Source organism: Podarcis gaigeae (genome assembly GCF_964106915.1).
Source record: "Podarcis gaigeae genome assembly, chromosome: 4".
NCBI lineage: Eukaryota > Metazoa > Chordata > Lepidosauria > Squamata > Lacertidae > Podarcis > Podarcis gaigeae.
Window position 1 is genome coordinate 97691716 of NC_139677.1, and position 27188 is coordinate 97718903.

General features: G+C 45.9%; 1 protein-coding gene and 1 long non-coding RNA gene across 2 annotated transcripts in view; one reads left to right on the plus strand and one right to left on the minus strand.

The window, feature by feature from the left end:
- GAB2 (GRB2 associated binding protein 2) overlaps positions 1-27188 on the plus strand; it is a 146729-nt gene that overhangs the window by 20178 nt on the left and 99363 nt on the right. The window lies entirely within an intron of this gene.
- LOC310843966 lies at positions 13426-22251 on the minus strand. Its single transcript, XR_014563834.1, has 3 exons — positions 21124-22251; positions 14217-14524; positions 13426-14002 (listed from the first exon to the last, which is right to left on the minus strand). It is a non-coding gene; the product is annotated as an uncharacterized lncRNA (long non-coding RNA).

Sequence of the window (27188 nt, forward strand, 5' to 3'; positions counted from 1 at the left end):
CGTGTTTGTTAGTCCCAAAATGGTAAACGAGCGAGGTCGCAACAAAAGAAGAATGAGAACTTAAACTGATGGAATATGCGCAGCTTGTGGACCTAACATATAGAATAAGAGAACAAGAAGAACATACATTCAAAGAAGATTGCAAAATGTTTATTGAATATATGGGGGGGGGCTGTTTACACTTGAAAATGTTGGCAGCGTTAAGATAAATTAAACAGTGCAAGCAAGTTTTGATGGATGTATTAATGGAATACTGAATGATTTAGTTTATGTAAAATATGCAGGGATTTAGGATATGCAAATTGAACCATGGAAAGAGAAGAAGGGAAGTCATTGACATTTTAAGGTTTTATAATGAATATTTTAAATTGTAAAAGAGAGAACTTAATAAAAATCACACACACACACACACACACAAAGTTGGCAGTCCCACCTGCCGCCATCTTAAGAGTTCATTCGCAGGTCGACTGCTGTGTCTCATTTGAGGCACACTGACCTCTTTAACTTTGACCTTTTTATTATTAGTGGCGTGTTGCTTAATTCAAATGAAGTGGGCAAGGGGGCTTTTGCTCCCAATTCTGTAATTAGGTGACTCTGGAGTTAAAAATTAACCTGTAAAAAAATGAGCTTTTAGGAGTCTGCCCCTCCCCCACTCCCCCGCTTTAAAAGCAATTAAACCACTGAGCTCATAGCCCCCTCCACAACCGCCTTGGCAGCTCGTATTTTGGAAAGTTTTGCATCTCTCTTTTTAACCGTTCGGGATGTAACTTTAGTTCAGAAGGCTAATTGCAACCGTTTCTACAGTAGCCCAGATCTGTACGCAGAGAGTCTTCAAGGACTATCCTCATTTGACTTTTCTCTCTGCATTCATATTAGAAATAAACACACGGCGAATTGTGCTTCCCTTTCCTTTGTGTTTCCTTCACCTCTTATTACTGTCGATAAGCTTTTCGAGGCTCAAGTTACTGTATTTTTCACTCTATAGGTCGCACTTTTTCCCCTCCAAAAATTAAGGGGAAATGTGTGTGTGTCCTATAGAGCGAATGCAGGCTGCGCAGCTAAGCCCAAAGCCAGAACAGGGAGACGGAGCGCTGCGCAGCGCTCCGTCTCCCTGTTCTAGCTTGGGGTTAGCTGTGCAAAGCCTCCGCAGGGCAGAAGGGTGCTGCACTCCGGGGGCTTCAGACAGCGATCCGCAAGCCCCCGGAGCGCAGTAGGAGTTCCCACTGCGCTTGGAAGGCTTGCAGATAGCTGCCTGAAGCCTGAAGCGGCTGCGCTCCGAGGGCTTCAGGCGGCTATCCACAAGCTGTGCTCCGGGGGCTTGCGGATAGCCGCCTGAAGCCTGGAGAACGGGAGGGGTCGGTGCACACCAATCCCTCTTGCTCTCCAGGCTTCGCTTTGCTTTGCTGGAGAGGCACAGCACAGTTTTCCCTCTCTGCGCAGCGCCCCTTCAGCGAAGCGGGAGGAGAAATGGAAGGGGCTCCGTTTCTCCTGCCGCTTCGCTGAAGGGGCGCTAAGCAGAGAGGGGGAGAATTCCCCCCCCCCTGTTATCCCCCTTCTATGGTCCGGTACGTCTTATGGTCCGGTGCGTTCTGTAGAGCGAAAAATACGGTAATTCTGTTGGAGCTGACTATTACCTGCGGGATGTAATCCACTGGGAGCAGTCAAGTACAACATTACCTGTTTTGCTAGAGTGGACATGCAAGGAGATGTTGGTCCAGCAGTTCAAACTTCCTGTTACTCCTGGCTCGAGCATCCTTCGTAGCATGTGACTAGTAGGTGGGTGTGACTTTTCCAGACCTGGTAAAAAGCCAAGTCACTCAGCAACCTCTCTCTCTTTGATCTTCTTTTTCGTCCCTCAAACATCCTGATTCACCTGGACTGCACTGCTGGCAGCCAGCCACCCACAGTCTCCCCTAAGGAGTAAACCAGTTTATACATGTTTGTAACTTTTAAGCCTAAAGCCTGCCTTCAGAGATCACACACTGCTCTGCCTGATCGTGAGTAAAACTGCTTTTTGTTACCTATGAATAAGACTGTGGTGTCTTTATTCTTTCAGGACAGCTCAAAGGGGGTCTTACCAGGAATAATAGAACATACAGTGGTACCTTGGTTCTCAAACTTAATCCGTTCCAGAAGTCCATCCCAAAACCAAAAGCGTTCCAAAACCAAGGTGCACTTTCCCGTAGAAAGTAATGCAAAATGGATTAATCCGTTCCAGACTTTTAAAAACAACCCCTCAAACAGCAACTTAACATGAATTTGATGCATAAAATGAAAGGAATAAACAGTGTACTTCAATCAATCAATCAATCAATCAATCAATCAATCAGTAGCTGAACTGGGTTCCACAGAGTCACAAAAACAAAACAAAAAAGAGCCACAAAAACAAAAATGCAAAATAAATATCAAAGACAGACAGACACCTCAGCATAACGCTCAAAATGGAAGCGTGGCACTCAAAACGGAACACGTTCGACTTCTGGAAAAAGTTCGCAAACCGGAACACTTACTTCCGGGTTTGCAGTGTTCAGGTTCCAAGTTGTTCAAGTACCAAAGCGTTTGAGAACCAAGGTACCACTGTGTCTCAATCTGGGCAAGCCAAATTGAATTGCTTGTTGCTTTAAGAGACTCACACGAGTTGGCAGCCAGCTTTCTGCTGCGGAAGACAGGGAATGCACTCTCCTAAGTGAAGAAACTTGCTAGCACAAGTTAGGAAGGATATTAATGATCAATATATTCTCTCTTGCCACCCTCAACATTCCCACATTACCTGCCTGATGCGTCTGCAGGCATGCATAGGCTCCTTCTGGGGTAGTGAGAGCTCCTTTGGTTCCCACCCTGAACACAGCTCTCACCTGTGGCTCCTAGAAGCAGCTGCACCATGGGAAACGGCTTCAGCTGGCCGGCTAAACCAGGTGAGGGACTTCCTCTGCATGCAAAGATAAAATCTGGCAGATTGAATGGACGAGACCCAATAGTGGGTCCATCGGTCAAGGAGGCGGTTTCTGCATGTGCTGTAGAGCAAAGTGAGGGGCTCATCAAACCGGTGGCGTAGCGTGGGGGTGCAGGGGGTGCCGGCTGCACCGGGCGCAACATCTGGGGGTTAGGGGCGCAAATCCACGGGTTAGGGGCGCAAATCCACGGGTTAGGGGACGCAAATCCACGGGTTAGGGGCGCAAATCCACGGGTTAGGGGACGCAAATCCACAGGTTAGGGGGCACAAATTACTTGCCTTGCCCTGGGTGCTGACAACCCACGCTACGCCACTGCGTCAAACTGGGAAAGGAGCCCATCTAAGAGAAGGAAAACTGATCCTAAAGCTCCTTGCAGGATAGAAAGCAGCAGGGTGGATTTGATTTGCCGTATTTTTGGCTCTATAAGACTCACTTTTTCCCTCCTAAAAAGTAAGGGGAAATGTGTGTGCGTCTTATGGAGCGCATGCAGGCTGCACAGCTATCCCAGAAGCCAGAACAGCAAGAGGGATTGTTGCTTTCACTGCGCAGCGATCCCTCTTGCTGTTCTGGCTTCTTAAGATTCAGAATATTTTTTTTCTTGTTTTCCTCCTCCAAAAACTAGGTGCGTCTTGTGGTCTGGTGCGTCTTATAGAGCGAAAAATATGGTAAATCACTAGTCAGTAAGACTTGATTTAAATCATTTTTTTGCGGAAAGACTCATTCTTGCCAGCATCATCTTAATATTTACAACCAGAGGAAGGTTTCATTTTTAGAATAATAACTTTTCACAGTAGCTTTTGCAGTCATATCAAAAATTACTGATTTGGTTATACTATTAGAAATACATAGACAGATAATTATGAAATTATTGTGAGGTTTAATAAGTTCACTGTTTATATTTGGACAACTTTTCTGCTGTACTTTATTGGAAGGAGAAAAATAACCATTTCCTTCATAACAGTTTAAACAATTTATTTAACTAAAACAGTAACGTTGTAGCATATGTATCCATGCTTGTTAACTGTTGTGGCTAAACAATTTTAAAAAAACAACAGGCTGAGTTTTAGCACACCTGAAAAACTTAAAAACAAATCCTTATTTCCTGATGAATAGCCTTTGGACTATCATGTAAATTAAATAGAAAACTATCTTTAGAAATATTTTTCCTCCAAAAGCATTTTATTTAAAAAATCCAATTTAAATTTAAAAAATCCTCTAAAAAAGCTGTTTGTTTGGACACCTAATTTTATAAATATATATATTCATGGGGAAGTTATTTGAGTGGGGGCGCCGTCTCTCAAAACATGGCTATTGGCTGCTATTGGAAAACCCAGCCGTTCAGCCTGTCTTGGATTCTTTTTTTTCCGGAAGTTGCCTGGATTGGCCATTATCATCATATATGTGTGCATTCGGCAACTCCCTGTCTGGAAATGTTGAGTTGCAACTGCGAACACGTCGCTGAAAAAGGATGCTATGGAAAAGTCTTCGGTCAACAAGATCCTGGTTAGACGAGCACTCCTTGACGGCCCTGTATATCTTGAAAGGCTGGTCTGTCCATCCACACTCCTAGAATACAGGCTCCCAAGATCCAAAATAGGATCTAGTGTCCCTGAAAGGTGCAGAGAAACATACCAGGAATTTATTTTGGGTGCTCTGCCTGCTCCAAGATGGGGGAACATCCACAGAACATTAGAGCTATAAAACCCAACTTCAGGTTTCTGAACTTGAAATTTAGATCGTATTGATTAGTTGGGCAGAGTCTCCCAGGACGTCTTAGTAGGCTTTGGGTGTCAAAATAGTAGACTTTGATGGGGTCTAGGCAAATGCCTAGTGAGAGATTTTACTTTCTTGGGCTCCATGATCACTGCAGATGGTGAGAGCAGCCACGAAATTAAAAGACGCCTGCTTCTTGGGAGAAAAGCAATGACAAACCTAGACAGCAGAGACATCACCTTGCCAACAAAGGTCCGTATAGTTAAAGCCATGGTTTTCCCAGTAGTGATGTATGGAAGTGAGAGCTGGACCATCAAGAAGGCTGATCGCCGAAGAATTGATGCTTTTGAATTATGGTGCTGGAGGAGACTCTTGAGAGTCCCATGGACTGCAAGAAGATCAAACCTCTCCATTCTGAAGGAAATCAGCCCTGAGTGCTCACTGGAAGGACAGATCCTGAAGCTGAGGCTCCAATACTTTGGCCACCTCATGAGAAGAGAAGACTCCCTGGAAAAGACCCTGATGTTGGGAAAGATGGAGGGCGCAAAGAGAAGGGGACGACAGAGGACGAGATGGTTGGACAGTGTTCTCGAAGCTACCAGCATGAGTTTGACCAAACTGCGGGAGGCAGTGGAAGACAGGAGTGCCTGGCGTGCTCTGGTCCATGGGGTCACGAAGAGTCGGAAACGACTAAATGACTGGACAACAACAGGCAAATGCCAGCCACTGCATGGGTCAGTTAGGTTTTGTTCTTGGAATCCAGCAGAGGCAGAATTTATTCTGGTGCTGAGCGAAGATTTCTTCAAGATCTTTCTGCTGCTGAAATTTCACTTGGTGAAAATTCAAAAGAGGGGAAAGGCTGCCTAGTCCCCTTCTTCAGTTCCTCTTCTAATGTTGGGCAGAGCCAGATGTTGAAATAAAATTGATTAATTTTTTGTGAGCCACCCTAGAATCATAGAGTAGAATCATAGAATCATAGAGTTGGAAGAGACCACAAGGGCCATCGCGTCCAACCCCCTGCCAAGCAGGAAACACCATCAGAGCACTCCTGACATATGGTTGTCAAGCCTCTGCTTAAAGACCTCCAAAGAAGGAGACTCCACCACACTCCTTGGCAGCAAATTCCACTGTCGAACAGCTCTTACTGTCAGGAAGTTCTTCCTAATGTTTAGGTGGAATCTTCTCTCTTGTAGTTTGGAACCATTGTTCCCTGTCCGCTTCTCTGGAGCAGCAGAAAACAACCTTTCTCCCTCCTCTATGTGACATCCTTTTATATATTTGAACATGGCTATGATATCACCCCTTAACCTCCTCTTCACCAGGCTAAACATGCCCAGCTCCCTTAGCCGTTCCTCATAAGGCATCATTTCCAGGCCTTTGACCATTTTGGTTGCCCTCCTCTGGACACGTTCCAGTTTGTCAGTGTCCTTCTTGAACTGTGTTCTTTGGAATGAAGGGTGGTGTGCAAATTTAATAAATAACAACAACAATAGCATCCAGCTCTCCATCTGCTGTTGGACTGCAGCCCTCAACCTCTGGAGGGCCGCAGGTTCCCCATCTTTATGCTAGATGAAGTCAACCAAGGACTGTCAGCCATCTCTTGCCCATTCTCTCCCTTCTAGGCAGAAAGCCATATCAGCAAGCCCCTGCTAAACCTGGCGTCGTGACCTCGCCAGCATCTCGACTGCTTTCTAAGAACGAGAAGTAATCTAGTTTCCAAGCAACCTCCTATCTCCTTTCTCCGCAGGGGAGAGAGAGATGTTGACAGCAGCATGTCAGAGCAGGTTCTCGTATTATTAATTCGTTTCAGCCTTGCAAAGTATTGGGGGGGGAGGGATTTGCCAGTCGTAGAATTGCAGAGTTGAAAGGGGCCTCAAGGAGCAATCTAGTCCAACCCCCTGCAATGCAGGAATCTCAACTACAGTGGTACCTCGGGTTAAGTACTTAATTCATTCCGGAGGTCCGTTCTTAACCTGAAACTGTTCTAAACAAACCTGAAGCACCATTTTAGCTAATGGGGCCTCCTGCTGCCACTGCGCTGCCGAAGCGCGATTTCTGTTTTCATCCTGAAGCAAAGTTCTTAACCCGAGGTACTATTTCTGGGTTAGCAAAGTCTGTAACCTGAAGCGCATGGGAATTGTAGTCCGAAAACAGCTGGAGACCCAAGGTTGGGGAACACTGCTCTAAGGGACAGAGAGAGATTATTGGTTTCACCCGTGTTTCCTCCTTCCAGTCATAGCCACTTTTATAAGGGAATTGCTTAATGGATAGTTTGACTTGACCTCTTAGTATGCAGTACGTTTCCGAGCACAATTCAAAATGTTGGTGCTGACCTTTAAAGCCGTAAACGGCCTCGGTCCTGTATACAGGAAGGAGTGTCTCCACCCCCATCGTTCTGCCCGGACACTGAGATCCAGCGCCGAGGGCCTGCTGGTGGTTCCCTCCCTGTGAGAAGTGAGGTTACAGGGAACCAAGCAGAGGGCCTTTTTGGTAGTGGCGCCTGCCCTGTGGATCGTCTTCACGCCAGATGTCAAAGAGAAGAACAACTACCAGACTTTTAGAAGACATCTGAAGGCAGCCCTCTTTAGGGAAGCTTTTGATGTTTAACAGACTACTGTATTTTAATACTTTGTAGGAAGCCGCCCAGAGTGGCTGGGGAAACCCAGCCAGATGGGCAAAGTATAATAAATAAATTATTATTATTATTATTATTATTAGCCTTAAGCGCATGGCAAAAAAATAAATACTATAAGAAAGGGGACAGGCATACAGGGGAAAAGGCTATAGCAGTCCCACCCGCCACTGAACCCAATGTGTTTTGACCATACGCAATGCTGACTTCAGGTGTGATCCCCAGAATGTAACCGCTTGCATAAGTTGTGGGCTCCCTGTATCATTTGCCTTACTTTGTCGCTGCTTTGATCAGGGATTTACTTGTCGAGAATGTGATATGTAAGTAAATTGGCCATGACTTAAAGAAAAACCCGAAACGCACAGAGCCAATTGGGAAGGCTCTGGACCTCAGACTTGATAGATGTGGCTTCGTAGATGTTCCTCCTAGCAATAAAAACGCTATCGCATTTGCAAAGCCAAGCGGCGTCCTGTATGGTTTCAAATTGGATGGGGGGGGGACACACGAAGGCATGTTGAGATTTCTGCATTTTCAGGGGGTTGGGCTCGATGACCTTCAGGGGTCCCTTCCAACTCTACAATTCTGTGTGCCAGTCTGTCATTTGTGCAAGAGGGTCCAAGCGCTCTCCAAAAGCTTTGAACACTTTGCTCCAAACTACGCTCCCCAGAATGCATTTCTTGTTTCCCCCTTTGAGCCTGTTATCCCAGGTTGCTCCCTGACGAGCTGTTTCTTTGGCATTCATCCGGATCTGAATTAGATATCAAAAACGCATCGACTATCTATTGAGCACGTGCTCTGATTTGCCTGCAGGGAAACTAGACAACGTTGTTACATCATGCAAATGTTAACCCACACTTCCCAGTTAATAATAATAATAATAATAATAATAATAATAATAATATAATTTATCCCCCACCCATCTGGCTGGGCTTCCCCAGCCACTCTGGGCAGCTTCCAACAAAATATTAAAATACAGTAATGCATCAGACATTAAAAGCTTCCCTAAACAGGGCTGCCTTCAGCCCTGTTGTTGTTATTATTATTAATAATAATACAGTGGTACCTCGGGTTACAGACGCTTCAGGTTACAGACTCCGCTAACCCAAAAATAATACCTCGGGTTAAGAACTTTACCTCAGGATGAGAACAGAAATCGCGCAGCGCCGGCAGCAGGAGGCCCCATTAGCTAAAGTGGTACCTCAGGTTAAGAACAGTTTCAGGTTAAGAACGGACCTCCAGAATGAATTAAGTTCTTAACGCGAGGTACCACTGTAATAATAATAATTATATATATATATATATATATATATATATATATATATATATATATATACACGTGCGCACACACACACACACACACACACACACACCACCCTCAATCTGACAATCTCAGGCCAGTTCACAACATTTTAAGAGTCTAGTTTCCTGAACTTTTAAAACCATTGTTGGCCTTTCCCCCTTCCTTTATTACACACAAGTCTGATTTGCAGAAGGGGAGGGGCAATGGGTTCATTGCACAAGAGCAAAGATCAACTTCAGTCGTGCATTCTGAATTGTATGTCAATGAAACACACACACACACACCGACTGGCTGCAGTTCGGAAGGTTGGCCCCCTCCGCCCCCCAGGTTGCCGTGTCCCAACTTGCTCCCAACCACTTTTCATTTCCATGTCATTTCCCCCCCGTTAATCGCTGGCAAAGAAAAACGGCGTGCGTGTGGTTTCATTCATTAGAGTGGTTATCCAAGTTAAATTATGAATTCAGGGTGGGGAGGGGGAAGAGAGGGGACGAGGCATGAAGAACAGGTCCTTTCTGTGGACAGAGTTCATTCAGGAGCCTCTGTTTAATTGGGGAGTGATTGCAGCCAGTTAGCTAATTGGTTTTGGGAGGTGGCCTGTCCGTGCTCTGCAGAGGAAATGTCTGTTTTACAGTTTACTATAAAGAGGATGGATAGATAGATAGATAGATAGATAGATAGATAGATAGACAGACAGACAGACAGACAGACAGATTTGGGTAGAATGTTGTTATGACGGCTGAAAGCAGCCCTCACCCCCATGCCATTACAACTTCAGTGTAAAACATCAGTAATAATTTCAAATGGGAAATCCATTATAGTGTCTGCGGGGGGGAGCAATGAAAACATTGGTAGAATATACTCGGATGCTGTCCGTTTCTCACTTAACCGCTTGCCTAGTGCCCTGTGCACAGTTGGATAGTTTTAAATGGATAAGTGAAAGTGGGTTTATGCCCTTAAATGGTTTGTTGTTGTTGTTGTTTCAGAAACGTTGTCACGCATGATGACTTTGGGAATCACGCAATTCGTTATGCATCTCAGCAAATTGCCACAGAGAACGCAGAGTACAAATGGGGGGAGGGGGGGAGAAATAAATCCAAATAATAAATTCAAAACGACAGGCAAAGTACCAGCGGTTTCAAAACCCAGAGTTCTGAGGGTTGATAATACAATTCCTGGGGCCAGACTATAAATCAGCTTTTCACCAGAGATTTTGGACTACAACTCCCATCAGGCATTGCCAGCATAGCCATATATAGTGGAACCTCTGGTTGTGAATGTGATCCGTGCGGGAGGCACGTTCACCACCCGCAGCACCGCGTCTACACATGCGCACGTCGCAATTTGGCACTTCTGCGCATGCGCAAAGTGTGACTTGGTGCTCCTGCGCATGCGCAAGTGCCAAAACCCGTAAGTAACCCGTTCCAGTACTTCCGAGTTCAGCGCGGTGCACAACCCGAAATCATGTAACCTGAAGTGTCTGTAACCCGAGATACCACTGTCTGTGAAAATACGCATTTTTGTGGGAGAAATTGCTTGCTTGTTAGGAAATTAGCACTAAAACGCTGGTGGGTTTTCATGAGGATTTTTCTTCATTTATTGAACACATGAAAAAATGTGATGAGCTGGAAGACAAGGAAGCCGAAATGGGCAAATTCACCCAACCCTTCACCAGAAACCCTATTTTGCTTGGTCTCATTTTGTGCTTTATTGATTTGGTGCTGCGCACAACACAGGCTCATCTTGGTTCAAAAACGGGGCAACCCCATTTGCAATATAAGCAGGGGATGTATATAATCGCCTTCCCGCCCCCGTTCTGCTCAGTACAAGTTCCCTCAGCCAGGAAACATAAAATTCCCTTTATATAGGAAGCGTTTCCTCTTCCTGCCAGGATGTTTGCCTTTATAGCTGCTGCCTTGTGTTTTCCACAGCCTTGTGGGGAAAGAGGGAGCCGATAAAAGGGGTGTCGTCCTCCCACTTTGCAGGCTTTTTTTGCAGGAGTCAGCTGACTGGGGTTCCCCACTTTTTCAGGGAACTGAACAGGCTGGGCCATGGGGGCAAGAATCAAGATTGCTGCCTCACTCAACCACGATTTAGGGAAATCGGTGTGCTTGCTGACGTCTTAACCCTTATTGTTAAAGTGGCAGATAGAAAGCTCCCAAGCCATCAATTCGATGTCCATTCTATTAGTTTTGATTTTCTGTATTCCGCTTGTTAAAAACGAAACCATAACAGCTTGCAGAACAAGTGGGACTTGAAACAACCATAGTACAGGGGTGCCCTGCAAGACGAATGCCTCGCAAGACGAAAAACTCGCTAGACAAAAGAGTTTTCCGTTTTTTGAGGTGCTTCGCAAGACGAATTTCCCTATGGGCTTGCTTCGCAAGACGAAACGTCTTGCGAGTTCTTGCGAGTTTTTTTCCTTTTTCTTAAAGCTGCTAAGCCGCTAATAGCCGTGCTTCGCAAGACGAAAAAACCGCAAGACTAAGAGACTCGCGGAACAGATTAATTTTGTCTTGCGAGGCACCACTGTAGTTTACAAGGGTTTACTAACTTTTCTTTGGCGATCCCTCGTAGCCGAGTAAGATTGTCTTCCATAAACACGGTTTTAACAATGAGTCCATAAGTGGCTGTGGAGGCCAATTCTGGATCCACACGTCCTTCCACAGTGGGGACACAGGTTTCCGGGCAGGAGTTGATTATGGTGAGGGTTTGCCAAGCATGCCTTCCTCTTAACACGTTTCTCTCTTTCGTCCTGAGTTTGAGTGTCTTCAAAGCCCATGATACCTTTGGTAAAGGCTGCTCTCCAATTGGAGTGCTTGCAGGCCGGTGTTTCCCAATTATTGGTGTTTATACTACATTTTTAAAGATTTGCCTTGAGACAGTCTTTAAACCTCTTTTGTTGACTACCAGCATTACGCTTTCCATTTTTAAGTTCAGAATAGAGTAGTTGCTTTGGAAGACGGTCATCAGGCATCTGCACAACATGGCCAGTCTAACGAAGATGATGTTGAAGAATCATTGCTTCAACGCTGGTGATCTTTGCTTCTTCCAGTACACTGATATTAGTTCGCCTGTCTTCCCAAGTGATGTGTAGACATTGTTGATGCCCACAAAGAGTAATTTAGTACAGTGTTTCATTGTCAAATAGAAATTAACCATGAACAGCTTCTCTCTAAAGTATCCCCTCTCTTCCAGGGATTTAAGGATGTAGGAAGTGGTATTTTACTGAATCAGGTCATTGTTCCCATGTATGGCAGTATTGTCCACATTCACCATCATTCCCAGGGTTCCTCTCTCAGTGCTACCTAGAAATGGGGGGATTAGAACCTGGGACTTTGTGCATGCAAAGCAGATCTTCTACCCACCTACAATCCCTATGATCCTGTCATCTGACCTCCCCGCAAACTGGAGAAGGGGGAGAAATTCAATTCAGGGTTGAACCTACAAAATTTGCAATTTCTGGAACCGAAAACACAACCCCATCCTTTAAACGTCACACTTCTCTGGGCCGTGCTGTTCTCCTGCCAAGTAATTTGTACAAAAATGCATATTTAAGTGAAAACAGCATACAAAAAAACTGCATTGCATCCGGGGGAATCGTTTGGCAAAAATGGGTGTGTTTGGCAGATGTGCATGTAAGAATGTGCGAATTCGGAGAAATTTGCACTCGGATGCTGAAGGAATTTTATCACAATTCGATGTGGAACTTAAGACTAGAAAAATCAGAAATGGAGAGGAACATACAGAGATTCACCCGTCGTAGAATCACAGAATTGTAGAGTTGGAAAGATCCCCAATGCTCACCTAGATCAGGCCTCCTCAACCTCGGCCCTCCAGATGTTTTTGGCCTACAACTCCCATGATCCCTAGCTAGCAGAACCAGTGGTCAGGGATGATGGGAATTGTAGTCTCAAAACATCTGGAGGGCCGAGGTTGAGGAAGCCTGACCTAGATCAACTCCCTGCAACGTGAGAATCTCAGCTAAATAATCCTGGACAGGTGGCCGTCCCTACTGCAGACTTGGTGCAAACAAATCAGGAGGAATACTCAACAAACAGGTCATCTGGAAGCAACCTTTTTACCTTTTTTAAAAACCACCTGGCGAGTTGAAAGGTTCAAAGAGCCATCTGCTTTTGGCTTGGTGTGAGGGCAATGAGCGAGGCATTTCTCAATTCACAACTGAAAATGAGTCACTGGGTGCAGTTCAACAACAATACTCCCTGGAATGGCGGTAGCTGGGGGTGAGAGGTAGAATATGCGTAGAAATGATGTTCTTTGCAAGATTTGTGGTAAGATGGACTCTTCCTTCATCCAGCCGCCTCTTGCTAGTCTTCCCAATGCTCTCCAGGTGTGGGGCCTGTGTTCTCATCCTTAAAGAGAGGGACAAACAGATGAAATTTGGGAGCGGGATGGAAGAGAGAAAAAAAAACAAGGAAGAATCCAGGAAAATAGTCCGGGACGGTATTTGTGTGTTTGTTTAAGTGTCTAAGAAAAGATTTCCTGCAAGCCCTGAAGAAGGAGGAAAAGCTTTGCCTAAATATAAACAGGTTATGGAAGTGTTAGATGGTTCCTGTGGAAAAGAGTCTGGTTTCATAGCCAGTTGACGGGGGTCCACGCTCGAGGGCAGTCCCCACGCAGCCTCCCTTCGCTGCAATAGTATGAGATGGATCGATCCAGAAATAAGCAGGCTTTTCCTTCTCCTTTGTTTCCAAGTCTCCATTTATTGAATGGGAGTAGATGCCTGTCAAAAGATGTGAGAGGCGAGATAAATTGGAGTTCTGTGACTTCGTTTGGTCATAGCGCTAAACTAGGATTTAGCATCTCCCCTCTCCTCCTTCTCGGGTGAAGCTGTGAAGAAGAGATTGGAAGCGTTCCCGTTTCCCCCTTAACCACAGCTTAGCGTTATATCCGAACCCAGACAAGCAGCTGTTCGTCTTAACTGCGGTTCAGGGAAGTAAGCCAGCGTCAAACTGTGGTTTTGCAAAGCTGGGTTGTTACAGTAAACCGTGGTCAGTTGCCATTTAGGGTTGAGGCGTAACACTAAACCGCAGCGAAGCGAAAGCAGAATTGAAAGATTCCTGTCACCTTGATGTGGTCTTGAGGGAAAAGGAGACATAGAAGCCCACGGGTTTTGTATGAAACATCGCAGCAAAGACCTGTGGCCCTCCCGATGTTGTTGGAATCCAACCACATCTGGAAGGTTACCCATCTCTGTGCTAAACAAAAACATAGCATTACACCCAATCCAGGCCAGTAGTTTTTCTGTTTCTCACAGAGCTTTAAAAGCCTCTGGTTCCCAGTAGGACCATGAAAGGCAAGTCAGAGTCATCTTCCTGCCGTTCTTCATATTTGTAGCTCCTCAGATAGAAACACCGGGGATATTTCTCTGGCATACAGTGGTACCTCAGGTTAAGTACTTAATTCGTTCCGGAGGTCCGTACTTAACCTGAAACTGTTATTAACCTGAAGCACCACTTTAGCTAATGGGGCCTCCTGCTGCTGCCCGATTTCTGTTCTCATCCTGAAGCAAAGTTCTTAACCTGAAGCACTATTTCTGGGTTAGTGGAGTCTGTAACCTGAAGCGTATGTAACCCGAGGTACCACTGTATTGGAAAACAGGTTCTTACGGTTGCTTAATAAATCTGCTTTACAGGCTCTCAAACATTTGGCCTGAGCTTTGATTTCAAAGCAAAGCTGTTTACACAACCCCTCCTCCTTGCGCTTTAATTAAGACAAATTTGCGAAAACTGAGCTGCGAGGTAGCTGAGATCCAAGGTTTTGCCAGCTGACCTTGCAGGGAGACGCTTAGCGGAGAAAGAGGGCACGCAGATTTAGCTCTCTTGTTCGGCGTTTGAGCATCGGGGAGGACTATAGCTCAGCAGTAGCCTCGTGTGCAGATGGTCTCTGGTGCAGTCCTCTGCACGTCTAAGTAAAAAATAAAAATACAAAATACAGGTGTGGCGTTTGCCTCCTAGGTGGGTCATAAGGAAAGGGTTAAATGAGTGTGTGATGTGATTGGTCAGTGGGAATGCAAGGGAGGAGTAAAAGTTAGAGTGGGAGGTTTTGAAAGTCAGTTGAGGTTTGGGAATTGAAGAAGGAAGAGGGAGGATTAGGTGTGGGTTGGTAGAGTTGTATTGTGAGAGAGTGAGAGGAACTGTTAGGTGGAGTCAGATAGATAGTTGGGAATAATCAGTTTGGAGTTGTTAGAAACATGTTGTTGTTGTTTAGTCGTTTAGTCGTGTCCGACTCTTCGTGACCCCATGGACCAGAGAACGCCAGGCACCTCTGTCCTCCACTGCCTCCCGCAGTTTGTTAAAACTCATGCTGGTAACCTCGAAAACACTATCCAACCATCTCGTCCTCTGTCGCCCCCTTCTCCTTGTGCCCTCCATCTTTCCCAACATCAGGGTCTTCTCCAGGGAGTCTTCTCTTCTCATAAGGTGGCCAAAGTATTGGAGCCTCAGCTTCAGGATCTGTCCTTCCAGTGAGCACTCAGGGCTGATTTCCTTCAGAATGGAGAGGTTTGATCTTCTTGCAGTCCATGGGACTCTCAAGAGTCTCCTCCAGCACCATAATTCAAAAGCATCAATTCTTCGGCGATCAGCCTTCTTTATGGTCCAGCTCTCACTTCCATACATCACTATTGGGAAAACCATAGCTTTAAATATACGAACCTTTGTTGGCGAGGTGATGTCTCTACTTCTCAAGATGCTATCTAGGCCTGTCATTGCCCTTCTCCCAAGAAGCAGGCGTCTTTTAATTTCGTGGCTGCTGTCACCATCTGCAGTGATCATCTGCAGTGATCAAATCTCTCACTACCTCCATTCCTTCCCCTTCTATTTGCCAGGAGGTGATGGGACCAGTGGCCATGATCTTCGTTTTTTTGATGTTGAGCTTCAGACCATATGTTAGAAACATATAGGACAGCAAAGGAACTAAGTTTAAGAAACATACAAGAAAAATTAACTGAAACCATAAGCTTGTTCTGCATTTAATAATAAACTTGATTATTTGTTTATGTTAACAACTGTCTGGACTCAGTGTGTCCCTGTTGGAAACGATGTGGTGGCAGCGAAGAAAGCAATCACAGTGGTGGCACAGGGTCAATAGACCATCAAACGTCCGGGGGCCCTGTGTGTGATATCCACATTAGGGTTTTCAATAAAAATCAAAGTTTGTTTCTAAAAAGCCAAACAGTTAAAAGTATACATTATAAGCTCAAATTACAGATTGAAATCAGCATCAACTTTAAATGTCTGGATAGGTTTGCCTGTAGGCACTAAAAGAACACAGTGACGGCACCTGCTTAATGTCAATGGACAGGGAGTTCCAAAGGGTAGGATAGGAGCTGCCACACTAAAAAAAATACGCTTTAAGTGTGTTTATTTTGGATAGATTCTGCCCCACGGCACTTTGTGTGGAGTGGCTGAGGAGAACGAGCACATGGTGTTCTGTGGGTTTCACACGAAAAGAACTTGGAGTTACAAAAAGATTTGCATCTTCAAAAAAACGCTTTCAAGTTTCCCGACCTTCCTATCTCTCTCTGCTGCCTTATTTACCCATATATTACAGGACAGAAACCCTGTCAATTGTCGTGCCAGGATGAAGCGCTGTCAACCATAACAGCGCATTCAGCATCTGAAGTCCAAAGGGATGAAAAATAGTTGAAAAAAATCTTGACTAGACTGAAATCATTGAGGGGCAGCTGGGCCGATTCTTTGGCATGAGTTAAGCGATTTGTGGGCTTACATGTTTTCTTCACCAGTTCCTTCCCCACCTTTCCCCCCCATAATTTTTGGGGGTGTTATCTGCTGGTTTCAGGGCACAGGAGGGTGTGCAACTTCCGTTCTCCCTCTCCACCTTGAGACCAAGATGGGAACCCACTTTGAATTTAAGCAGACAAACGTGCCAGGACTTTGCGTGTCGAGGTCCCCAAGCCACCCCCAAATAAATTCACACTTCACACCATAATTTTTGTTTAAGGTTTTTGGCATAATTTTGGCCACAACTTTATTTTAATGAATTTAGAATGTTGTATCGTTTTACTGTTTTTGCTGTTATTAGCCGCTCTTTGGCTGGGGAGGGCGGGATATAAATAAATTATTATTATTATTATTATTATTATTATTAAAATACAAACAAAGTGAGTAGTTGCTTAGGCATTGGTTGTGACTATCTGTCCCTGCCCCGGGACAGAACTGACATCCGCAATCCTGCGAAGTCAATAAGGGAAAACATCTTATGGGGAGTAAATGGAGCTGGGTACCAGACCCTCACCTCTCCCCAAATGCTCCCAGGGGCTCTTGCGTGGCCCTATCCCCCTTTACAGGAGTGTGGACAAAAGAATGGTGAGCCCCTGGTTTCTTTAACAGAATACCCTTGTAGCAGCAACATAGTAGGGGTAGGCACAGCCAATCCCTACCCCTCCACCAACCAATTTCTCTATAAACCAATGCCTAACCGCAACCTTACAAGTTGTGACGATTTGCTACGCAGTAGGCAAAACGCAAATGGCACCAGCCAAATGGACAAAATTCCTACCAGGCCCCTGCCCCAAAAGCGGGAGACCCCATGACAGGCATAGCAAGGTCAAGCACAAAAAAACTCCCCAAAATTAAGGGAGGGTGGGTGGGTGATCCGATGCGCGCAGCGAAAAAGAGAAAGCTCAGCGCTGGGTGCAGGGAATATATTTCAACCCAACCTGTCAATCAATAATAGCAACATCAGACTCTCCCCAGTGACCCAAGAAGTCCAGTCACACAATGGGCCAACCAAACCAACTTGCCCAGCAACAGGGGCTGACTGGTTAACCCCACTGCAACCCCATGAAAGAAAACACGCTTTATCCCCATGTTTAAGTCCCAGCTGAAGGACCAGTGTTTCGAGAACTGGAGGTCAAGGCTGGACCAACCACAATCCTCTTTGGTTTCCGTTTTTGGTCACGTTGTTGGCATCCGTCTGTCTTGAAAGACAATGGAGTGCACCTCCGGGGGTGAAGTCAAACGGCTACGTTGACAGCACTGAAGTGACCTCTCTGGGGCACAAGCCTGGGCAGTGTGAAGGGATGATTATTCTTTATTATTCTTTAATTATTATTATTATTATTATTATTATTATTATTATTATTATTACAGTGGTACAGTGGCTTCAGGTTACAGATTTCGCTAACCCAGAAATATTACCTCAGGTTAAGAACTTTGCTTCAGGATGAGAACAGAAATAGTGCTCCAGTGGCGCGGCAGTAGCTGGAGGCCCCATTAGCTAAAGTGGTGCTTCAGGTTAAGAACAGTTTCAGGTTAAGAACAGACCTCTGGAATGAATTAAGTACTTAACCCGAGGTACCGCTGTATTATTATTATTATTATTATTATTATTATTATTATTATTATTTATACCCCACCCATCTGGCTGGGTTTCCCCAGCCACTTGAAGAAAACCCAATCATCATTTGCTCCGATTCAGCAGTAAACGGTGGGTTTTTGGGGGGTGGGGCGGCAGAAGTGTTGGATGAGCCGTAAAGGTAAAGGGACCCCTGACCATTAGGTCCAGTCGTGGACGACTCTGGGGTTGTGGCGCTCATCTCGCTTTATTGGCCGAGGGAGCCAGAGTACAGCTTCCGGGTCATGTGGCCAGCACGACTAAGCCGCTTCTGGTGAACCAGAGCAGCATACAGAAATGCTGTTTACCTTCCCACCAGAGCGGCACCTATTTATCTACTTGCACTTTGATGTGCCTTCAAACTGCTAGGTTGGCTGGAGCAGGGACCAAGCAACGGGAGCTCACCCCATCGCGGGGCTTTGAACCGCCGACCTTCTGATTGGCAAGCTCTAGGCTCTGTGGTTTAACCCACAGCGCCACCCGCGTCCCCTTGGATGAGTCCTAAACCCCCCTTTTTTACCATTTCTGCAACTGGTTGGATGTCTTGCTCCTTTAGGGGGTCATTGCTTCCCCTCCTTCCACACCTAAACCTACAAGCTCTAATTTTATCTCTGTCAATTCCTGAGCGGTGAAAGGGAGATGATGAGGCCAGCAAACGTGTCTTCCCTTCCTATGAATATTTCACCGGCACGATCGCCCAGGGTTACCTTAGCAGTGAGACAGACAGCGCTGCCTCCCTGGGAATTTGCGAGATTTAAAAAGGGCGAATATTAAGCGTTTCCGCGAAGCTGCTCCATTCATTGTCGGGCCGGCGAGTGGTTTTGCCGTTGCCGTGGCAACGGCTACAGTTGCGCGGTGGGGATTTTGAAAAGCTTCCACCCGTTAATTAAGGAGCACTTTTTTTTTTTGGTGGGGGGGGGAGGAGAGAGAATCCTTTTCACCATGCAGAGAGAAAGCTCGTAATTTTAGACGCCTTCCCGTAATTATTTGGACACAAAGGTCACCTCTTATAGGGTGCTTGGGACGGAAGATAAAAGTTTTCAACCTTCTGAGACAATTTTAATTAAAAGATTTGCCCTCCAGTACCCAGAAACCCAGTATTAATACTACTACTACTACTACTACTAATAATTTTTTTAAGGACTCATTTTGTTTTTCCCCTTTATGTGTACACACATCTATTTAAAAATAAACTCCGATGGGAAGGTCATCATCCACCTCCTCTGTGTTTGTTTTGGCCTGGGATGCCATTCCATGTTCCTAGAAAAGTTCCCTAGGCCTTTTTAAAAACTCTCAGGGAATGTCGTGGGTGCAAATGCCTTGGACCCCCTCCAGCTTGTGCAGAAAGTCCCCTCAAAGGATAGGCTCAAGATTGCTTAAGATTTGGGACCCCCCCAACAACTCTCATTTCTTTCCTTAGTCCTTGGTAGTTCCAGAATTAGAAGTATAGATTTCTTTTTTCCATTCCGGGATTAGGTTTGGGAGTTGTAGGCCCTGTGCGTGTAGGAGTAGGGATGGATGGATCTAACCATTTGTGGTTTCTCTCAGTTTTTTTTTTATTTTTCCAGGCTAATTTCAGTTTGCCATTTTTCCACCTCCGTGTGTGCGTTGTTTTTTAAAGTCCTTGTGGAAAAAAAGCCATCGGCCTCTGAATGAGCATTACTTCCCCTGTACAAATTTTTGCATGCAGTTTTCCCCTGTATCTTGCGACATATGCACATTTAACTTCTGCACATTCAGCTTTATGGTTTGGGCACCCAACAAAAAAATAAAAAGGGGATGGAAAGGGGGCAGAGCATCCAGGGGGAGGAGAGACACTGGCAATCCCACCCACCATCAAAGTCAATGTGTTTCGACTATACACAGTTTTGGTTTTATGCGTTATCCCCAGAAAGCAGCCTCAGCGTACATTGAGAGTTGTGTGTATAATGCATTTTGTACAATATTTCTACATATGTACCTGCAAACACCATTTAAACCTCTGGAAACCCTTTAAAAAACCAAAAAAATCCACCCAACTCCACCACAATTGCTCTCTGCAAACCACCTCTCTAAAACTCCAACTCTTCTCTGGACTCAAAGGCTGTTGCAAAGGTTTCTGGGATTGCGAGATGCTGTTTTTGTGCCGTTTGCGGGTTTGCAGCGATGTGCAAGTGTGTGGTCGCGCATGCCTTGAATGTGCATGAGGAGTTGTCTGTAATTTTAGATGGAAGTACTGATGGCTATTGTTTTTATTTTTACTCGTATGTTGTTTAATTGATTTCTAAAATACTGATAGCTAAGTAAAGGTAAAGGACCCCTGGACAGTTAAGTCCAGTCAAAGGCGACTCTGGGGTTGCAGCGCTCATCTCGCTTTCAGGCCAAGGGAGCCGGCGTTTGTCCACAGACAGCTTTCCAGGTCATGTGGCTAGCATGACTAAACCGCTTCTGGCGCAATGGAACACCATGATGGAAACCAGAGTGCATGGAAACACCGTTTACCTTTCCGCTGCAGCGGTACCTATTTATCTACTTGCACTGGCATGCTTTCGAACTGCTAGGTTGGCAAGAGCTGGGACAGAGCAACGGGAGCTCACCCCGTCACAGGGATTCAAACCACCGACCTTCTGATCGGCAAGCCCAAGAGGCGCAGTGGTTTAGACCACAGCGCCACCCACGTGATTGCATTCTCATTGTGAGTTGACAGCCTGTCTTGTGTGTTGTCGTTTGCATGTGTGTTTTCTGTATTTTAAAAAACAAACCTGTTTTTCCCCCTTCCTTGTTAGGTTTGACACTTAAATAGTAAATACTGAAAAGAAGGTGGAATTACCAATGAAATCTAGCAAAACACAGTCTGGGGTTCAGCAGCCCTATGTGAGTCTTTGGCCACCCTGAACCCCTGAACTCAGTCTCTTGGGTAGTGGGCTTGATCACTAATTGTCTTCCTCACTTAAAGGGAGAGAAGGAGGGGAAGCCTTGTGTCAAATGGATGATGTTTGATTCATTTCCTGGCTCTTTCTTCCTGAAGATAAAAAGCTACCCATCTATCTGTTTTCTGCCAATTCGGAACAGGCTCTCAAAAGCAGGAGCCGGTTCGTACGAGACAGGCGTCGCAGGTGTGTGTGTCTATTAGGAAGATGTTTTCTTGCTGGATGACAATAACCTACCTGCAGTTTAGTCCAGGAGAAATTTCACCCCTCCGTTCTTCATTGTGAACACACTCCAGATAGATGCAGTTGTTAGCAGAGTGACTGGAATAAAGCAGATGGGAGTCCGGAAAGGAAAGAAGTTTGTATTGCATTACAGAGGTAAACGGAACAAAAATACCATAAAATACAGTGGTACCTCGGGTTACATACGCTTCAGGTTACATACGCTTCAGGTTACAGATTCCGCTAACCCAGAAATAGTGCTTCAGGTTAAGAACTTTGCTTCAGGATGAGAACAGAAAATGTGCTCCAGCGGCGCGGTGGCAGCAGGAGGCCCCATTAGCTAAAGTGGTGCTTCAGGTTAAGAACGGACCTGCGGAACGAATTAAGTATTTAACCCGAGGTACCACTGTATGAGGAGAAATAAGCAGAAAAGTTGGTCTTCCTTAATCCAGGCCTACACAGGGGGGAAATACTCATTGAGAACCATTTTTCCTTCGAACTCCTCCAGCTGTCAAATCTCAGCCATCTTCCTCGCTGACAGCTAGTTCCCAGCTGACTGGGTCCTCCAGGCAATCGGAGTCTGCTGTCATCCATGCCCATAACAGAGTCACACGCTGATGATCTCTGCTATTGTGCTCCCAACAGGATGAGATCATGACAGGACGGCAGGGATTTTCATGTTGCTGACGTTGTTAATGGTAATCAATAATAACAGTAGCGGTAAATTAATTCACAGGTTGCTTAGTCGCCGACGTGGCTTCTAAGCTGCTTGCAAGTATAAAGCCTATTGCAAAATAACAACGACATAATTAAAAGGCACAGCGAAAAAGCACCACTGAAACACTGGAATAAAAACCAACAGTTAAATGTACACACGCTAAAAGGGCCATTACAACTGCACCATGATTGCAAAAAGCCAAGTAAAACAGGAGGTTTAGGTCAGGAGAGCAAACCAACGCTTGTCTTAAACAGGTGTGTCTTCAAGAGCTGGCAGAATACCAATACTGATGGAGGTCTCTCATATTTCAGCAAGGAGAGCATTCCTTGCTTCTGGGGCCACCACTGAGAAAGCCCACCTCCATGTTGCTACACGGCAGTAATCAGCCCACGGCAAAACTCGCTGGGTTGTATTTGTTAGTTGCAATGCTCTTACCAGGGAAAGGAGCGTAGGGAAGCTACTCCAGAGTTGCTCTGGGCCTTATATGTAAGTAAAGGTAAAGGGACCCCTGACCATTAGGTCCAGTCGCATACGACTCTGGGGTTGCAGCGCTCATCTCTCTTTATTGGCCAAGGGAGCCGGCATACAGCTTCCGGGTCATGTGGCCAGCATGACTATGCCGCTTCTGGCAAACCAGAGCAGCGCACGGAGACGCCGTTCACCTTCCTGCTGGAGCGGTACCTATTTATCTACTTGCACTGGCGTAGATAAACTGCTAGGTTGAACTGCTAGGTTGCCAGGAGCTGGGACCGAGCAACGGGAGCTCACAACTACTTACATATAAGCTCACAACGGGAGCTTATATGTAAGTAAAGGTAAAGGTACCCCTGCCCGTACGGGCCAGTTGTGTCCGACTCTAGGGTTGTGCGCCCATCTCACTTAAGAGGCTGTCCGGAGACACTTCCGGGTCACGTGGCCAGCGTGACGAAGCTGCTCTGGCGAGCCAGCACCAGCGCAGCACACGGAAACGCCGTTTACCTTCCCGCTATAAAGCGGTACCTATTTATCTACTTGCACTTAGGGGTGCTTTCGAACTGCTAGGTGGGCAGGAGCTGGGACCGAAAGACGGGAGCTCACCCCGCCACGGGGAATCGAACCGCCGACCATACGATCGGCAAGTCCTAGGCACTGAGGTTTTACCCACAGCGCCACCCGCGTCCCCTTATATGTAAGTAGTAAGTCCTTAAAGCTGGTGTATGTTAAGTCCCTGGAGCATGTATGGGGAGGAAATAGGATTGAGTGGGTGAAGGGGCATGCTTGAGATTTTAAAGGAATCTCAAGTGGTGTGGAGGGAGTATTAGTTGGTCAACTAGCCTTAAAACTTCATATTTTGATTTAGTGATTGTGAGCACTCCCTGCTGAGATCAAGGGGTTTCAGGGTTGGAGAGGTGTAAATTTTGCCCTACCTTTTAGCACCTCACCTGGTGGGGCAGAGCTGTAGCAGTGACCCACATTGGGAGGGGCAAAGTGATAGTGAGGTCAGGGTGTTGGGGGGGGGAGTTGGACGTCATTGTGTCACCCCAAAAGAGGGTAAAAAAAGATAAAGGATCCCTGGGCAGTTAAATCCAGTCAAAATCATCTATGGGGTTGCGGTGCTCATCTCGCTTTCAGGCCGATGGAGACGGCGTTTGTCCACAGACAGTTTTCCAGGACATGTGGCCAGCAGGACTGAACCGCTACTGGCGTACGGAGGACCGTGACGAGTGCCAGAGTGCACAGAAACGCCATTTACCTTCCCACCACAGCGGTACCTATTTATCTACTTGCACTGGTGTGCTTTTGAACTGCTGGGTTGGCAGGAGCAGGGACAACAAAGGGAGCTCACCCCGTCGCAGGGATTCGAACCGCCGACCTTCCAATCAGCAAGCCCAAGAGGCTCAGTGGTTTAGACCACAGCGCCACCCGCGTCCCTCCCAAAGGAGGACAAACCAAAGATATGCGCAGGATTTCGCTGTGATAACATATATATCACACTTATATATGTGCAGTATATGATATTATCATGTGATGTATGTGATAACATATATATAGAAGCAAATTTGGAAGGAAGTATGATCATTCAGCCCTTCACATACAGAGATGTCCGCTGTATAGCAGGATACGTGCCCATCCCTGTTTAATAACCCCCAAGGCCAAATATTTAATTCTACTATAAAAAGCAACGGTGTTTATGACTTGTGAGTCTCAAGGTATTTGCAGGCTAAGCCAGTGTTATTTTCAACCCAGCAGGCTATTAATATGCTGGCAGCATCTTTAAATGTCAGGACGTAAACTTTTTATTTCCACAAGTACCAGCGCGGGGCTGTGTGCTGCTGAGATAATTTGGAGGGCTGGTTAGGCGAGACAAACGTGCAGAGCAGAGGCAAAGGGGTGGATCACAACCCAGGAGAAAGAAACATCAAGAATTGTGGTGCGAAAGGTCTCGGTCAGGTCAGGTCAATGTAGGACAGCATCAGGCTTAGGTTACGGACAGGTGCAGCAGGGTCCAAATAGGGCAATAACTTTCCATCAATCAGTTTGGGTTTTGTGACCGTTTCTAGAATATTGCATAGGATCATACATGGGCACATTCTGTAGGAATGGATTTAGGCACTAGGAGAGAATATATTTTTATTGTCCTTCCTTGCTCACACGAGCAAGTACCGTCTTTTGCAGTTTTAAATGCGGAAGTTAAGACAAGATTGATTTAACCTTCGAGAAACAATAATCCACGGTGCTTGGAAGGCAGGCTGGATTTTCCCTGGTGTTAACCCCTTTAATGCATCCCTCCACCCCCCACTTAAAAATAACATGTGCACATATGCACACATACAGTGGTGCCTCGGGTTAAGTGCTTAATTCGTTCCAGAGGTCCGTTCTTAACCTGAAACTGTTCTTAACCTGAAGCACCACTTTAGCTAATGGGGCCACCGCGCCGCCAGAGCACGATTTCTGTTCTCATCCTGAAGCAAAGTTCTTAACCCAAGGTACTATTTCTGGGTTAGCGGAGTCTGTAACCTGAAGCGTATGTAACCTGAGGTACCACTGTAGTGTTTTGTAAAGAAGTAAAAGTAGTATTTACTTACAGAATCTATGTCTTGAAGCAACAGTTACAGTAGCAAAAGGAAGGCAGGTTTTTAACAGGGTTAGGCAACCTGAAGCCCAGGGGCTGGATGCTGCCCAATCGCCTTCTCAATCTAGCTCGCGGACAGTACGGGAATCAGCATGTTTTTACATGAGTAGAATGTGTGCCTTTATTTAAAATGCATCTCTGGGTTATTTGTGGGACAAAGGAATTTGTTCATTTCCCCCAAAAAATGGTCTGAGGGACAGTGGACCGGCCCACGGCTGACAAAGATTGCTGACCCCTGGTTTATAACTACTATCTAAGTTACAACAGTACAAAATCCTAAATTCCAAATGGTGTCTGCGCTGCAAGGTTCAGACACGCACGTGTGGTCAGCTTGGAGGGATGATGCAGAAAGAGAGTTTCCAATACAAGAAGGAGGTATGTAGTGTCACAGTTTCCTGCCATGGCAGACAAAGGAAGTGACCTCACAAGAGGTCTCTCTAGCAAACTTTACAGGAAAGCTCTGTGACCCTCCGCCCCTTCATATGCCTATCTGGGAAAACATGGATTGTTGGTTTGACTGCAATAATGTCCCAAGCATTGAACGTGTGGGCAGCTGCACATCTGATCTGTAATATACATTCATTCCGTCGGTTTTTGTGTTGGTTTTTCGAATTCACCACACGTCCAGTGATTCACACAAACATCTTTGCAGACTTTTTGTACATGTGTACAGCACTTGTCATGTGTGAACAGCACTTCCCCTCTTTCTTCACTGTAACATGTGGTTTCATCTCCTTGTTCAAGTCATTTCTCAGGATCTCATTTTCTGGAAGAGAGTGAGCGGGGAAAGGGTCTATTTCACCCAGGTTCAGTGTGTGGGCTTCCCATTGGGGCATCCGATTGGCAGGTGGTCCCTTACCTTTCCCGCCCTGACCTGGCCACAGTGATCCATGCGATGGTCATCTCCAGGCTTGACTACTGTAATTCGCTCTACGCGGGGCTGCCCTTGAAGCTGTCCCAGAAACTCCAGCGGGTGCAAAATGCTGCAGCGAGGCTCCTCACGGGGTCCCTGCCATGGGAGCATATTCACCCAGTGCTTTTCCAGCTGCACTGGCTCCCGGTGGAGTACAGGGTCAGGTTCAAGGTGCTGGTCTTAACCTTTAAAGCCCTTCATGGCCTAGGACCCTCGTACCTACGGGACCGCCTCTCCCGGTATGCCCCACGGAGGACCTTAAGGTCCATAAATAGCAACACCCTCGAGGTCCCGGGCCCTAAGGAAGTCAGATTAGCCTCAACCAGATCCAGGGCCTTTTCAACACTGGCTCCAGCCTGGTGGAACGCTCTGTCTCATGAGACCAGGGCCCTGCAGGATCTGATTTAATTCTGCAGGGCCTGTAAGACAGAGTTGTGTTCTGCCTGGCCTTTGGCTTGGAATCAAATTGATACCCTTCCCCATTTTCCTTTCTCTTTTCTCCTTCTGTTTTGGAACTCCCATTTGGGGACTTCCCTGGTTTTTTTCTGGCCCATATAGGACCAGTCTGGATAGTTGGCCTTGGTGAAGATTTGACGTTTTCATCCCCAAAAAGTTTTTGATTTGAGTTCCTACTGAAATGAGGCTGCATTTTAATGCTGTATTTTAATCTTGTTTTTAAGTTGTACAGTGGTACCTCAGGTTAAGTACTTAATTCGTTCCGGAGGTCCGTACTTAACCTGAAACTGTTCTTAACTTGAAGCACCACTTTAGCTAATGGGGCCTCCTGCTGCTGCGCCGCCGGAGCCCGATTTCTTTTCTCATCCTGAAGCAAAGTTCTTAACCTGAAGCACTATTTCTGGGTTAGCGGAGTGTGTAAGCTGAAGCGTATGTAACCTGAAACGTATGTAACCCGAGGTACCACTGTATTTCAATCAATTGTTTTTATACCGGTGTTAGCCGCCCTGAGCCCAGTCTTGGCTGGGGAGGGCAGGGTATAAATAAAATTTAATAATAATAATAATAATAATAATAATAATAATAATACTGTGGGAAGAGGATGCTGGTCTAGAAGGACTATTGGTGTGATCCAGCAGGCCAGACTCTTCTTAACATCCTTAGGTTCTGTGCTCTGTGTGACTGTGTGCTGGCTGGCTGTCCTGAGCTCCATGTCGGAAAGTTGGGATGTCGGAAACAAATTCCGTAGGGGACAATTCATGCCTAATCTTTTCCCCACCCACTATTTTTTCCTCTTCCAGCCAAGCTCTGAAAATGGAAGAAGCAGAGGGTGGCAGTCAATTAGGGAAGGGCTTTTGCAAACAGAATTGGCAAAAACCAGG